At 39.5% G+C, this 15,460-nt stretch overlaps 1 protein-coding gene across 7 annotated transcripts in view; it reads right to left on the bottom strand.

Annotated features, from left to right (window-relative positions):
* The window catches only part of PEAK1 (pseudopodium enriched atypical kinase 1), a 112,555-nt gene that overhangs the window by 79,637 nt on the left and 17,458 nt on the right, over nt 1-15,460 (bottom strand). The window contains exon 1 of one of the 7 annotated variants that reach the window (XM_027657824.1): nt 12,529-12,650. The exons of 5 other annotated variants lie outside the window; for them this stretch is intronic. The gene's annotated coding sequence lies outside the window, so the exon portion shown is untranslated. Of the gene's footprint in view, nt 1-1,712; nt 1,818-12,528; nt 12,651-15,460 lie in introns of those variants that run through there. One more of the 7 variants, XM_027657820.1, reaches the window with a different exon arrangement.

Below are 15,460 nucleotides of genomic sequence, written 5' to 3'. Positions count from 1 at the left end.
ATCCTCGGAATCTCAGCACTTCTAAGCAGACAGTGGGGGAAGGTCCCATGCTTATGACTCATGCTACCATTTTTCTCTCTTCTATTGTTTTGCAAATTCTCTGCTTAATCTAAAATCCATTTCAACTAGAAACTTCCAGGCTCAGCGGAAAGCTGAAGATAACATATTCCCAACGAGTGATGTTTCAAAAGGGTGTTGTATCTACAACCCTTTAAATCAATCTAAACCTGGGCTGGCACAGCCCTGCCCTTGTCACTGGCTTCTGAGCTTCTGCCCCGTCCTGTGTATGCACAGGGATGGTCCCACAATCCCATGGAGAGCAGCTCAGGGAGTTGACTGAGCTGGAAACCATGCAAGTGCCACCACAAGGAGCAGGAGTGATACAGGAGATGTCACACGATAAGGTTGTGGCAATCCAGACTTAGATAGGCCTAAGTGGAGATTTATATATTAATATATTTATACCCCCAAGAGTCATTAATCAATCTGAACGAGCCGTGTCTTAAAGGAAATGGGCACTCGGAGCTTCGGGTTTCATTTTAAGGTATTGATTTATGTCCCTGAAACATTTTAAATCTGTACATTAGCAGAAAAGTTATCCTACATATACTAGTAATATATTCTCTTAATGGGATACAGAATAATGAAATTTTGTCTCCCTAGATCTTTAAGAGCAGATTCAAACTTCAAGGATGGTGAGTTCAGGCAGGATAACTCCCGTCTGCTCTGCCTGATGGCTGGCAGTAACACTTTGAAGCTGGTTTTGATAATATCTAGGATACTACAGTAGCCAAACTCAACTCCAGGACTCTTTTCTGCTTCATTGCTTTAGCTTTGCTTAACAGCCCATTTTTGTGTGGCAAAACAGTGGTAGAAATTGCAATATATTTATGAAGACATGCTAAATAAAATGTGTATTGCTTTTACAAGAATATGTTCAGATAACATCAGTTATAACAAAATGTCTCCCAGGTCTCTAAGAGCAGTGAGAGGGGTACAAGACAAGATTCCACCTACTTCCCAGTGACAGCTTTTCACGCTGGGGACCCCACGGCATAAGCCCAAACACCCACACTTTCAAAAACAAATGCACAGCATGCCAAACCTTTTAACATCACCTTTCCATGCCAAGCATTTCTATCAGCCTACCACCCTTTTCCAGACAGGAAATTCCCACCAAGTCATCAATAATACATACAGTCAGCCATCAGTCCACCTACTAATGAGCAGCTTGAGCACACAGCGCCTATTCAGAGAAATCAGGTCTGGAAGATGAGAGCACAGCCCTTAATAATTTACAAGACTCATTAATCTTTTCCCAAAAGACAAACAAGAAGAATGTGGTATCTACTCAGATTTCCAAACTAAACTGAGATACAGCATTTCAGAAGCCATTAGGATCTATCGGTCAATAAATACTCTCCGAATATTCTTCCGTGGAATAACCTGTCAGCCAAAGAACCATCCATCTTAAAAACCCCATATTATTAGAGACAAAACACCAGGAACCTCAAGAAACTCGTATTGCTGAAAATTAGATAAAAAAGGTTTGAAAATTATTCAATATGGCCAAGGCTAAAGATCTTTAGAATTTGCTATGTTAAGTAGACAAAACCAGTCCAGTCTGGTTGTGCATAGAATAAAACACCAGCCCCTCTACAAATGTCAAGTGTGCCCAGGGACAGAATTCACATCCAACATCAAATACTCACTTTGGCAGCACAACACAGAGAACCAGAAGAGAGGAAAAGACAGCCTATGGTCTTGTCCTGGGACTAAACACTCAGTTCTGTACTTGGCCAAGCAGATGATCCATGTTCCCACCAGGCATTACTTGCACAGGGCAACACTGGGATTGACTGGTAAGAGTATCTGGAAAAGAATTGTTATTATGCAATAATTAGGTCTACTTGTGATGGCCAGATTTGCAGCGTCTGAAACCCAACAAAAACAACCCTAACACACAAGTTGCTTGGTTTTCTTGGTGCCTCCTGCTACGAAACTGCCTTTCTCTCTGCACAAACACTCACTGGCAACGAGGGTTTGCCTACAGAGGGAAGCGATCTAATTAGATCTCCACTTGTATCTCATCCCATCCTTGGTTTCGAAGTCCTCCTAAAGAAGATAATCTAAGTGCTGGAACAGTCATGCTCTGTGGGAAAGGAGAAGGTCCTGTGCTCTTCCCCAGCTTTGTTAAGCAGGAAGAGGAGTCGGGGAGCTTTAGGTGCTCCATCTCATTTCTCACTCCATTTACATTAATCATATGGGTCTTGGAAGAGATTTTTTTTTTCCCCCAGATGCTGCATATGAGCTATTGTACCTTCCCTTCCTTATCTACATGACTACGGAGCTCTGCCTTCCACCTGTGAAATCAACAGGCAGAATTACTACATGTTAAAAACGCCTAAAAAACAGGTGTGCCCTGGAGCCCATGCCTGTCACATTCCTACAAAAAGCAGGACATAAACCAACATTTCACTGTAGATCATGCTGAAATGACAGTAATTAAGGAACATGCTATTTCCTTAATTACAATTTCCTTTTTATAAAATGTCCCTTTACTCACATCAGTTCCTGTTACAAGCAGTGAACCACAGCACTGGGCTGCCTTGTCAAAGCTAAGTGTGTCTGATACTTGTTCTTTCCTAAAGTTCTCTCTTACCACACTCAGATTTACCTTCCACCTAAGGCTTTTACACAGTGTGCCATAATACAGGGAGTGTTAAACTGATCAGGCTATTTGATAACATTTTGGGACAACAAGGAGAAAAATCGTTACTTAAAATTAAAAAAACAGAAGAACCATGACTTAAAGCAAGGGATAAGTATAAATTCCATAAATAGGCAGTACTGATACAGATAATCAAATGAAAAATTATTATCTTCCCATAAACAGAGTTTGTACTGAGGTTTTGGATTGCATATTCTTTTGAAACAGGACACAAAGTTTAAGAAATACATGGTATCTCTTCAGATTTTGTTTTGCAACTAGAGTGTATCCTTAACGCTTAAACCTAACTAAATTCAGACCAACTAATTCCAGGCAGTCAAAAAACCCCACATCTTAGAAGAAAGGTGATCTGATGGGGCAAAATTATTATTTCAGGGTATGATCTGGGACATGTTGAAGATTAAATATTAGCAGCATATGTTCATGGAAGGAAAATCAAAAGAAGTCATGTTAAGAAATACGGGGTTTCCTTCTGGCTTTCATGAGGTTATATCAAGTTCATTATATATAAAAACTTAAAAATTTTCACATATTAATTTGTCAGACCAACACAACGATGCCTCAGCCTATAAATATCACTCCCTGACCCAACCGGTCCTGTCTAATTAAACATTATTCCTATTTTAAAAGAAAAGGTTACTAACCTCCATTCCTCATTGTCTTTAAAAGCAACAATTTGGATGGACAAGCTGAAGTGTAGCTGCTAGTTTAAAGTGCCTCCTGCCCTGATCCAGCTCTGGATAATTTGCAGTGTGACAGAGGCTGGGAGTCAGTGTCCTGCCAGTGCTCCTGATGCTCAGGGACACTCACCCTGTCCCACCTCACAGACAGATGGATATACAGAATTAGGGTGTAGAGTGGATGGAGTATAAACACTGTGAGAAAAGCAAGTACTGCCAGATTAACCCTGGCATTGTGAACACTAAGAAATCTTTAAAGTTACTTTTAATCAAAACTGAAAACAGTACTAGTGGAATTTATCTGGACACGTATTCACTGGCTCCATATTTCAGTTCCAACATACAAACCTATTTTTTTTCCACAGAAAAGTGCTTTTCTAATATACAGAACCAAAAGAATTTTTTGAGAGACCATTCAGTCTCCAAAGAGACCATTAGGATCAGTTTTCCATTCTAAACAGAAACTCCTATCTTCTCAAACAGCTCCAGCTCCTCCAAAATAACCAAACCATCCTGAGCTTTCTAGTGTACTCACCTGCCAAAAGCAACAAACACTTCTAAAGGAGGAACAGCAGAAAACCAAGAAGTCTTCTTTAATGGCAGCAAAGTTTGAATGAGTGAAAATTACTGTTGCTTTTTCTGGAATGACAATTGTCAAAGGTATGGCACAGAAACGTTCTTTTTTTTAAATTAGGCAACTAAGATGAGCTGCCTTTTCCCATTTGTTTTTTCCACGGATCTTTAAAGATTTGCTACCTGCAAGTTAGAGATTATCTGTGTTAACACTTTAAAGATTCATATCTGTGCATGTGAATGCCATTCAGAATTTTCTACATCAGTATCTCCCAAAGTTTTGAGGTTTCTACCTCGAAGTCTCAGTCCTCGGTAAATTTTATTTGCACATTCCATTATCAAGTTTTTAATTTAAAGTCTTAAAAGACAACACAGTCCTGTCAGGCATTTCCTATCACACAATGATGGGCCACAAAAACCAGGTATTTTGTGGCATATGCAGTCAAGAAACACAAATACCAATATGCTTATACAGAATGGAGTGTAACTGTGCTCCAGAGTATCTCACCTTTCCCCTTCCCAGCCTGACACTGCTCAGCAGGAATTTGTGCAGTTGGGAACCTTGTTTTTCACATGTGCTCCTCTCCCCAGGCACTCAAAGTTTTACAACAACTTTCTCATTCATAACAGTCAGAACATTTTGCCTCTAGACCACACACAAAATGCACAGCTCGACATCTCGGGTGTTTTGAAGGCTACAAGATGTGCTGGATAAATTACAAAGGTCTCCAGGACCTGCCCCAGCTGAGAGTGCCAGAAAGCCCCTTTCAGTCCAGCTGCAGTGGGACACAGCATTCAGAATGCACATTGATTTTCCTGGAAGTTACAGCACAGAAACATTAACTCACAAGGTGCACACAGAATACAGGACATAAGTTATCCATGAAGAGCCCCAGGTTTTGTCACAGACAGATAAGAAAGATTACACGTACAAACTATTCTTTCAACTGGCTTTCAGGCCAGTATTTCTCAATACTAACATTTTATTAGGTACTTCCTTCATTAAGACATTGACCATCTTTATTTCCCTTTCTGAAACCACAGGGATTTTATTTCTTTTTTTTAACAGGGGAAGGTATGTATTCCCTGAGGATCTTAAGTTACTTCATCACTATAAATTAATTTTCTCCAGTCTTACTCCTTTACAACTCATTCTTCTGTTCAAAGAGATTTTTTCTCCCCCAGTGAAAAACTAACATAACATCAAAGCTGTAATGCTATGTTTTTTTCCATAGTAAGAGAAAGCAATATAGGAGATACCAAGGGGCTTTATACTGGAATTTCGTACAGTATTTTGTGATATAATTTATGGCATGAAACCTTACTTTGACATTTTTTATGATTTGCAATTACTGTATATACCAACAAAATGAAATCTCTAAAATATATATAATCTTTATCAAAAACCCCCTGATGTTAAATTCTCAATTTTAAACGTAACACAATGTAAACTCCTCTGCAAATGCCAGTCTTTTTATCTGTAGACACAACAAGCTCATCTCTGGACTGCTACCTCTCTCCTCTGGTGAAGTAAGCACCGAAATCAAGTAGGAAACATTCTGAGGCACAATTGTTGAGCTGTTCCTGAGGGACAGTTACAGTTTCATGGCTTAATCACTCCAGCTTTCTATTTTGTTAATAACATAGATGAATAAAAATGATCTGATGCTACTTGTGTGTTCATTTTAATGAGTCCCTGGAAAGAAATGCCTACAGTGAAGCATGCCCAGATCTCCCGAATCAGTGGGAAAAGTTCTGCACAAGGATTAGAAATATCTTCAGTTTCTATACACCAATAACATCTTTTTGATCCTGAATATCTACTCTGCTCCAAAGGGAAAAAAAAAAAAAGTTTTACAGAAAGTTTCTTAGTTAAATATGAAAATCAGTGCCTGAGCTAACATAATCCTCCAACCCCAGCTTCCCCTTCCAAATCTTAGCATATTAATCTCCTTTCCTTTTAGCTGCTCCAGTTCTTGCATAACAATGCCATTTCCTGAATTCAAATCTCCACAAATAAATCTTAAAGCTGAATAATACATTATTAAGCCCTATGAATATTCCCTTAAGCAGGGCATCCTTAAAAAACTGGGCTACACTGTCACAATTCAGCATCATTTTTTCTCCACACTTTCAGAGTAAGAACAAGAAGTACTGCAGCAGCCAACAACCTAAAAATCTTACTGACATAAAACTGCTACCCTTCTGCAGAGGAGATTTTTAGTAAGCTACCAATATTTTGTTTAAATCCTCATCTCTCCACGCAGCAGTCATTTATTTCTCTGTGGATATGGAATTTGCACAAAGGGAAATCCCGTACAGGTATTTTTAAGGGAAGGAGAACTACACCACATCCCTCACCCTCCTGCACAACGTGAAGCCACACACCTTTCCTGAGCATTCAAACCATCAACGTTCAAACGTTAACCTAAATGATTATTCTGCTAAAACATTAAAATTAAAAAAGTATTGTACCTAAGAAAAATGCTCCATTTTGATCTGCTCCTTTCCTAGTGCAAATGCTCACTTGAGGCCCAAAACAAGTGTGTAATTACTGTGTTCAAGCTCCTGCCTGAGCCCAGGCTGGAGACTCTGTGCATGAGATAATACCTGAGATGTGCTCCCTCATGTGTGACTTGCTGGCTGCTGAGGCCAGCAGCTGATGGCAAAGCAGACTGCAGGTGGACATGGTCCACAGGACACTTCTGACTAAGAGTATCTCAACCAAAGAAAAAACAAATCATCCTGAAGAGCAACTACTTCAGGGGGAAAATGTACTGGATGTCAGAGGGCAAAAATTATTTCACAATTAGGTCCATTAAAGCAAACTACTCATTATCACAGTTGTATGATCTACTCAACACCCCTGAGATAGCTTTTCTCAAAGGGGCTTGAGAATACAAACAGTATTATTAAGAAAAGATTAATTACCTGCTGTAGCTGAAACATTTTAAAAATGTCTTTGTAGTAACTCCCATTTGGTGAAAAACACCAAATGACATTCAACAGGACAAGACAGTGTTTTGCACATTGAAACTATACCAAGTAATTGCACGGGGAACAATAAGCAAGAAATTCAGAAACAAAAGGACCCAATCTGTCAAAGTTTCTAGTGTGTCTTGGTGGCAAGAAACCTTTTTTTTTTTTTAATCAGGCACACAGCAATATGCCTACAGCCCTGCCCCAAAGCATATTGGAATATCTAATACACTTCCTGATGGAGCCAGTGCTCAGCACCTTCATCACCTCAGTTATTCAGTGCAGCGAGCGAATGCTGAGACCTGAGCGTGCCATGGCAGGAAGAAATGCCAGGCAGTGGAAAGAGCTGAGCCAAACCCACCCTGTGCCAGCCCAGCCTAAGCAGCACTTTCCAAAGGAACGAGGAACAGAAACCAATGCCATTTAAAAAAACCCCTGAGCTTGAAAATTTACAAACCAGGAAAACAGCCTCACAGCTCTTGGAGTGGTGCCACTATCACCAGCATCTCGTCACCTCCCTTCCCATGCCCTCTCTAAGATAAGTCCTCCAAGATGAACCTGAGAAATCAACTGAAAGGGAAGTGAAGAATCTAGAATGACAGATTAGATCTTAAGGTATAACTATCTAACCAAAAAAAAAAAAAAAAGGAAGCCTAAAACAAAACCACAGTTTAATCCACCATAGTTCAGCTCCCTGTGTTACACTGACACCTCTAATTCCGGTATTTTACACATCTTTACATCTGTATCAAACTTGTAATCTGAAGTTAAAAATTGGGCAAAATTTATGCAGTATGAATACAGCAGTGTAAAAACATTATGAGCAATAGAGCCTTTTTTAGCTTGCTAAGGTACAAAATACGTTTGCAAGCTATTCTGCTCCAAAACATCCAAAGTTATGCAGTAATAAATTTACTTACAAAATGTTTAAGGCCAAGCTTTTGGAGCTTTGTTTTCCTCTTTAAACAGTACAGAAGCAGATAAGCCTGTGAGCATGTTAACAAAATATTTCTTAAGGTGCAGATTTACAATCTGTGTAAGAAGATAAAAATCTGCACTTTTGGTCAAAGGGACTATCCTGCCACTTCCTTGGCAGCTGTAGCTGATGAAAGTGCTCCTGGGTTGTATTATCAGCTGGATAGAAGTGCTTCCTAATCTGGCTGGAAACTAATCCCCCACACAGGAAATTTCCAGACAGATTGGGAACTTGGTTCAGCTTGGTCACATCTGCACAAGTGCTGATGCTGCTCAGATCCCTCCCCTGGGCAATCCTGCCAAAGATCAGCTTGGAGCAATCAGGGGCCTGCATGTGCTGAGCCACAGCTCAGGACCTCTGGGAGGCCACTTGTAAACAGCTTCATGCTTCTAATATTACTTATTATTATATACAAGAGGCAACTCTAATTTCCTAGCATGTAATTGAATCTTTTTTTTTTTTTTAAAAGTTATTTCTGATCGTGGAAACACGTTTAGAGAAACACTCCTCCAAAATTAAAATAATTCTTGGGTAAAAACTCGAGTTGGGCACGATATAACAACATATTCTCAACAAATTCTAAGACTTGCTTCATTGTACTAATTTCTTATAAACCACATGTCCATATTGGTATGCTAAGAAAATGAAGTTTGTTGCTACGTGTCCTCCCTTAACAACTGCCAACCAAATAAAAGGAGGGTTAGAACTACAAATATGCCTTAAAATCTGCCAATTTTGAAAAAAAAAAAGTAAATGTACTGTCTGGTAAAGCAGAAAGAACGAAGGCAGCTGAGGAAGGTTTGATGGAGTTCAAGTTCTGTCTTTGGCAGAGATGAAATGAGGAACCAAACGTAAAGTGTATTGGAAACTAAGCTCCCTCCTCTACTCAGAGATGGTTAAAATCCCCATAAATCCCACTTTCCCAATAACTTGTTTTCTGCCTAAACCGAGAGGAGTAAAAGCTTTTTTTCTAATAAATTAGATATTCCAGCTTTTTTCAGTGCTGTGCTTACCACGCTAAACAGTTCAAAGTTAACAGGGTCAATAAAATATATTTCAACTCTTTTGGAAAAAAAAAAAAAAGGAGGAATGAAGTGTAAGTAAAGTGTAAAGTAGCTCAGGAAAATCAGTGCACTTTTGTCAATCGTTTTGGTCATAAAACTGACACTTTCACTTCATTCTATCCACCTTTTCCCAACATGAACAGACTTGCATTTCCCCCCTAAGTCTTAACTTTCCACCCTAACACTGAAAATTTTCCAGTGACCTCAAGTGCTTCCATTTCCTTGTAAGTCCCCAAAATAAAATCAATCATAAAAGCTCCATCTGAACAGATACCAGATCCATTACTGGAAAATGCATTGAATAACTGATCCATAACTATAAAATATTTATTTACATTTGATATGTGGCTATCAGACACCATGAAGTCAATTAGGCAGTCTGGTCCAACAGCACATTTCTTGCAAGAATTATTTCAGGATTTCACGAGAAGCTGGGGTATGTTTTGAATCACTGCAGTTTATTTAGAATATAATCAATCTGTAGAAGAATAATTGGTTAATTTACAGATCACGTAACTGAAAAATTCTCACCAAGTCACCTCATTAATTCCTCCCTTTTACACATACAGAGTAAAAGTCACAAGAAAAAATTTTTTTCCTATTTTTTTAAATTGGTCACTTCAGTTTTGGGTTTGTGTTTTTTTCACCCTGAACAGAAAAACTGAAGTAATTTTCCTAGCCTGGCAACAGCTAGTCTCTTGAATACATGTTAATCGTTGGCTTTCAGTTTTGAAGGTCAGGTTTGAATAGTTCTCTGGACAAAATCCAAAACCAGCAGCTAGTTCCTAAAGAAACTCTTCTGGGGAGAAATTTTCCCCTTTTTTCCCCAGCCTCTCACAAAAAGGATGCAGTCCCTACATCTCACAAAGGATGTAGAGACACAGAATACCAGGAGGGTCATTTTTGTTGTGGCTCTGAGTTTGGACTGAGTCATTAGGATAAGAGATTCACTGAGTCCACCTCCCATATTAGCCAAGCTGAATTGTTGGAAAATGACAATTTAGCACCTGGAGAGAGGTGGTAACTGAAGTTTTCAGTATATGGATAAAGGACAATCCATTTCTATTTATGCAAATCTAACAACCAAGGAAGGGAAGGAAAAGAACAGCAAGTTACCAAAATACAACCACCGCTGCAACGCATTATATAAACAAATATTTACTATCATAGCCAATTTTATCTGTTAATATGTGAATATATTTGACACATCAGAATGAAATCACTAAATAATCCTGCCAAAGTGTTTTGGAGGCAGAGCTCCTTCCATGAAAACCTGGAAGTGGCAGACAGGTTTTTCATTCTGATTTTCATTAATAATGCAAACCCAGCAAGAACAACCATGGACTGCAATGAGTTACAACCTCACTTGTAAAAAATGAGCCATTCCAAGGACTAAAAAGATAGTCCAAGTTATCTGATGGACAATGCAGCCTGTGAGAACAACTGGTTTTGAAGACAGGAATTACACCTTGATAAGTTTTACATTTGTTTGTAGGCAGCAGAAGAGAACACGTCAAAGGTACCCCAACAAGCAGTTCTTCTCGGTTTCTAAAAATAAACCAACCTTTTCTGTTAAATTCTTAATTCCGTGAAGATGAAACTCCCAAAATTTTGAATTATTTTAAACTCCCAAAACCTAATGATTTTTCCAGAACTGCAGCACCACTTGCAATACACTCACAAGACAAATTCTGCTCATTTTCCAGCATTAAAAAGCAGATGTTTTTCCTTGCATTAACAACACTTGATTATAAAATAAATGTAGCCTCTGTGCAACGAGAGCAGTGAACATAATGGCTCCCTGAAGGCACAGCTTTGAGGTATGAGGGATATTAGTTCCAATTCTTTTTCATATGTCATAGAGAAGGATGACAGAAAGAAACAGCTCCCAGCCATCAGGCTCCTAATCCATCTAGTCTGGGGATGCCTTCACTCCAGGTTTCCCCAATAAGCTCCACTGCAGCACAACCCTTCCCTGTCCTTACAACATACACACTGCAATCTGTGTGGTCTAGTCAGAATAATTCAGGGAAAGCAGTTTGGATTTTGAAGGTTTGTTTTTTTTTAAAACCTGGGATAGCGAGAGAAGGTCATTTCATTTAAAGAACCCACAGGAATCTCATCGTATTTCAAATATTTTTATTTGTGTGTGTAAAGACAGACGTGTGTGCGGGATGTGGAAGGGAAACTTGGGGTTTGTATATTAGTTTACTTGGGCAGAGGAAGATTGCTGGTTTCCTACCAGTGTTTTTGCTAAATTGCTTTGCAAAACTGTCTATAGTATTGATTACCTGTTAAAATATTTAACTTGTGGAATTAATGAAGCAGAAATAACACATCAATGCAATCGATCAACAGCAAAAATTATCAAAAAGGGGAAGCAAATCTGTGTTGTTTGGATGTGGGAGAAAAACGAATAATACCACCAGGGAAATACATATGCATTCAAGCATATAGGAGGGAGGAGGAAAAACAGGAAGAGGCTTAAATAAAGGGCAGAGGAATGAATAGAATGAAGGGTGATTGAGTAACACAACCCATGCAAAGAGGACCATCTTGGAGAGATGTGATCTAGCTACTAGAAATTCTTCTGCAAAGAACAGACAGCATTTACAACAGCACACAGGACTTAAAATTCAAAGCATGCTGCTTCACTAAGCCCAAGTCCTGCAAATAGCTTTATTTTAACCACATCCTATAGGCTATGTTTAGCCTATAAATGTTTCATTGCATTTTTCAACAACCAACTACTGGCTACGCCTCCAACTTTTCTCTTAATTCAAATAAAAGCATCAGAAATGCAGACAATCTGAGAATATGGGTAATGAATATTTTCTTCTGTGACAAACTCAACTTGGAACATTGTCATCTCCCCACCCAGCTCCTCCTGCTGCCACCCTTCTGCAGATCTGTGGCTCCACAGACAGCTCCCCACTCCAGGTTCTAAGCCCACGAGGTTTCCATGGTCTGCTTTCCAGTGCAGTCCTATGAACCTGTTTCCAGCACAAAGCAGAGGGTAACAAATTTGGGATAAGCAGATGGAAAAAAAAAAAAAAAAAGCATGACCTAAGTCAGCCTTGGTGATGCTGCCATCCCCCTGCACGGCCGCAGGTTGAGCTCGTGGGGTCAACAGAAACTCAGCTAAAGAAGCACTCACCTCATTCCCAGTTTTTCTGGGAGCCATTTCTTGACAAAGCTACATTGAGTACATGTGTTGGCTTATGCCAGATGCCTGCTAAAACATTACTCAAGAGTGTGAGGGTGCAGATCTGGGTAACAGCTAAAGAAAGACTGTCTGGGCACAGCCAGAACCCAGAGTGCCATTCCCTTCCCTTCTGGCCCCAAAGCACCTTCTGTTACCTTCTCATACACCTCAGTCCTGTGTTCATTTGACTCAGAGAAGCTCTTTCAGGGACAAAAAACCAACACAAATCTTTAACAAAAGTTATGGTTAAGCAGAATTAACAGCTTACTGTTTTTCATTATGTTAAACATGGAGCTACTGCACAGATTCCTTCACCTTACCCTGTTCCTGGTGCCAGTGTGACTCCCTCCTTTGTGCTGGTTTTGATGTTTATAAGCCTCCCATCCAAGTCAACTTGAATTGCAAACCTACTGCTAAAAAAGTGTCTTTTCTTCACTGGATTAACTTTCTGTTGCTTTAACAACTTGACTGCAGTTCAGTGGAGGGCCCACAGGTGCTGGTGTCACGGGAAGAAGCTGAAGCCTGCAGCTGGGGAGTGAAGGGAGGAAGAACTAAGCCATTATTTTTGGATTAATTTAGGTGCTGTTTCATGCTACAGCTGAGAGAAGGAAAGGAAATAAGATCTATAAAGAGAAAAGTACTGCTGCAGGGTAATTAAGACCTAGGAGTAAACATGCCAAATGGTGTTTGCCACATGACAACAAACAAATGTGAATCAGAATGTGAATCAGTGCTTGAGCAGAGGAGGGAATGTTTTCTCTACTATTCAGGAAGCACTTCAATTGTTTGGGAAAGGTGTGAGTCATTAACTCCTGCATGTAGCATGTACAAGTGAGACATCCAAAGCTATAAATACTTGACATACTTCAAGGGCTCTTTGGAATGGAAGAAATCTATATGCACTTTTTCAAACCTACAGAAGCGTGAAGCCATGCATCGTTTCACAGATTGTGATTTGTTGTGTTTAGGCTCTTCTGAATCGTGTTATCCAAGCATGACGAGCTATAACCTTGAAAGGACTCGTTTTCTTGCTTCTGATTCTTTGGATAGCTAAACAGCTATTTGGGATAAAAGATGAGAGGTGCACAGGAACTGACAGAATTCTGTTTTAATGCAATGCTTTGGTATGTCTGAATTGGTAGCTTATCAGAGCCATTAAGTGAAATTACCTTTCTGATGGCAACCAAGAATCTCATGGCAACAATTGCATGTCATAAAAACAATCCTCCTCCTCTTTGATTTCATGTCTGCTTGCAGGAGCTCAGCATCAAGGCAGTAAGAAAATTTTACTGCCATCTTGCAACATTGATTTTTATGGATCCTTCAGACTGTAACACACTGAAGCTCTTCTTAATCTGTTTCTGACTCCTAACATAATTTATTCCTTTTAGACACAGGCAAAAGGTTGGTCAGACTTCAGGGGGGGTTTTCATTCCCACCACAGTATCACAGAACACCAGTGTATCAGGATTATCAAACCCTGGTGAAGGGCTTGGCTCCTAATCTAGATTTAGCCAGTCTGGGTCCCTAACAGCAAATATTACTGTAATAATCAAAGTATAGATCTCGTTCCTTCAGCTTTAAAATTTTTCCTATGAAAGTCATCGAGTTGAGATGGTATTAAACGCCTACACAATCCTTCTGGAGAAAAATATGTTTTTTCCACATGATGTGTTCTTCAAAACGATTCTCACATTGCCTTCTACCTTGGATAAGAGAAGTTCCAGAGAATATTGATGGACTATACATAATGACACTACAAGAGCCTTCCAGAAGGGAATCATAAAATACCCAAGAGTCCTGGGAGTAAATGTTAACCCAAACTCAAGGGAGTAAATACACATTACTCTGCTGTGACTGACAAAATCCTGGGAAAACGGATTGCACAACAGGAAGAGGCTAAAACAGGGCTCAAAGAGCTTGGACACACACAAGAGTCATCCATTTACCCCTGACCACAAATCTCTGAACAGAAATACACAAGAGGAACACAGAAAGTATGCTTGGCTTTGTGGTAAGCATATGGAAAGCGTGATTTCACAGTATCACAAATATTTAATTATGCTTTTATATAATTAGAGATATCCGCTCAATTCAAATTTATTTAAAAATTCCCATTAAAAAAAACTCTTGAGAATTATACCTCTGTTTCCCTTAATTTAATAAAAAGTTATGAAAAAAATTTATTAAGAACTTATTTCCTCCCACACACGTCTATTTAAGTTATTTTGTCCCCACAGATATCGACCAGCCAAGGCTACACGAAGTGATCTGCAAAACCTTATTACTTTGATGAAGAGTTTTTGGAACGTAACAGCCTGATTGGCCAGGCTATGGTTGCATTTGAAACATTGCAGTCCACATTTAACTAGAGCTACATCACACACAGCTTCATTATGGTTGGGAAACCACTGTGGTATGAGGTGATATCCCTTCCTTTGCCAGCAAGTTCCAAGTTTTATTAAATTTTGTCACTTTGGTTTTTGCACACTTGATATCAGCCCTTTAACAAAGTGAGCAACTTTCAATACATTCAATAAAAAAAGACTGTTTTAAAAACCTACAAGTGAAACAAATATTCCTACTTATTGTTTCAGAGCAAGTAAACCAAGAAACACCAAGGGGCTCATCATCGAAAGGTTCTGCAATGTGATAGCCCAGAACCTCACAACTACAGCTGCATTATTCTGTTGGTGCATTTGTACAGAGTCACCAGGGCAATGCTGACCATTTATGTACTCAGAGACACCTAAAGAAAATTTAATTAGCTTGTGCTCTGCCACTCGTGCTTCTTATCTCTCCCATCACCCCAGGAAGCAGAAGCAAACTGCTGCTGCACTCAGGCCTGATGCAGTCACCTTTGTGCAGTATCTGAAGGACAGTGAGGCTTAAGGAGCTGTTGCTGTTAAGTCATGAGCTAAATTTGCAGCACGTTTCCTACAGTGGTTCTCTAACACAGCAGCAATAAGAAAAACATTAGTTTGTCTCACTTTCAAGCAGTCTAAGGAAGCAGTAGGGCTTTTCAGACTGGAATCACAAATCACTTAGCACTGTGCAATTTAAGAAGGATCTAGAGGCTGCAGGTTTTCCATAGCAGGGCCCCATCAGGCTGTGGAGCCAGCCAGCAATCTGCCAGGATCTCCCCAAACACGCGTTCTTGGACCGAAACCCACAGCGTGGAAAAGCTAAATATGCAAAGAAAGAGACATGCGTGTGTAAACACATCGAAATGTTTAAGGGAAATATCTCTTA

Source organism: Corapipo altera, unplaced genomic scaffold (assembly GCF_003945725.1).
Source record: "Corapipo altera isolate COAL_440 unplaced genomic scaffold, ASM394572v1 308, whole genome shotgun sequence".
Lineage (NCBI taxonomy): Eukaryota > Metazoa > Chordata > Aves > Passeriformes > Pipridae > Corapipo > Corapipo altera.
This window is presented reverse-complemented; position numbering and strand designations above follow the sequence as displayed.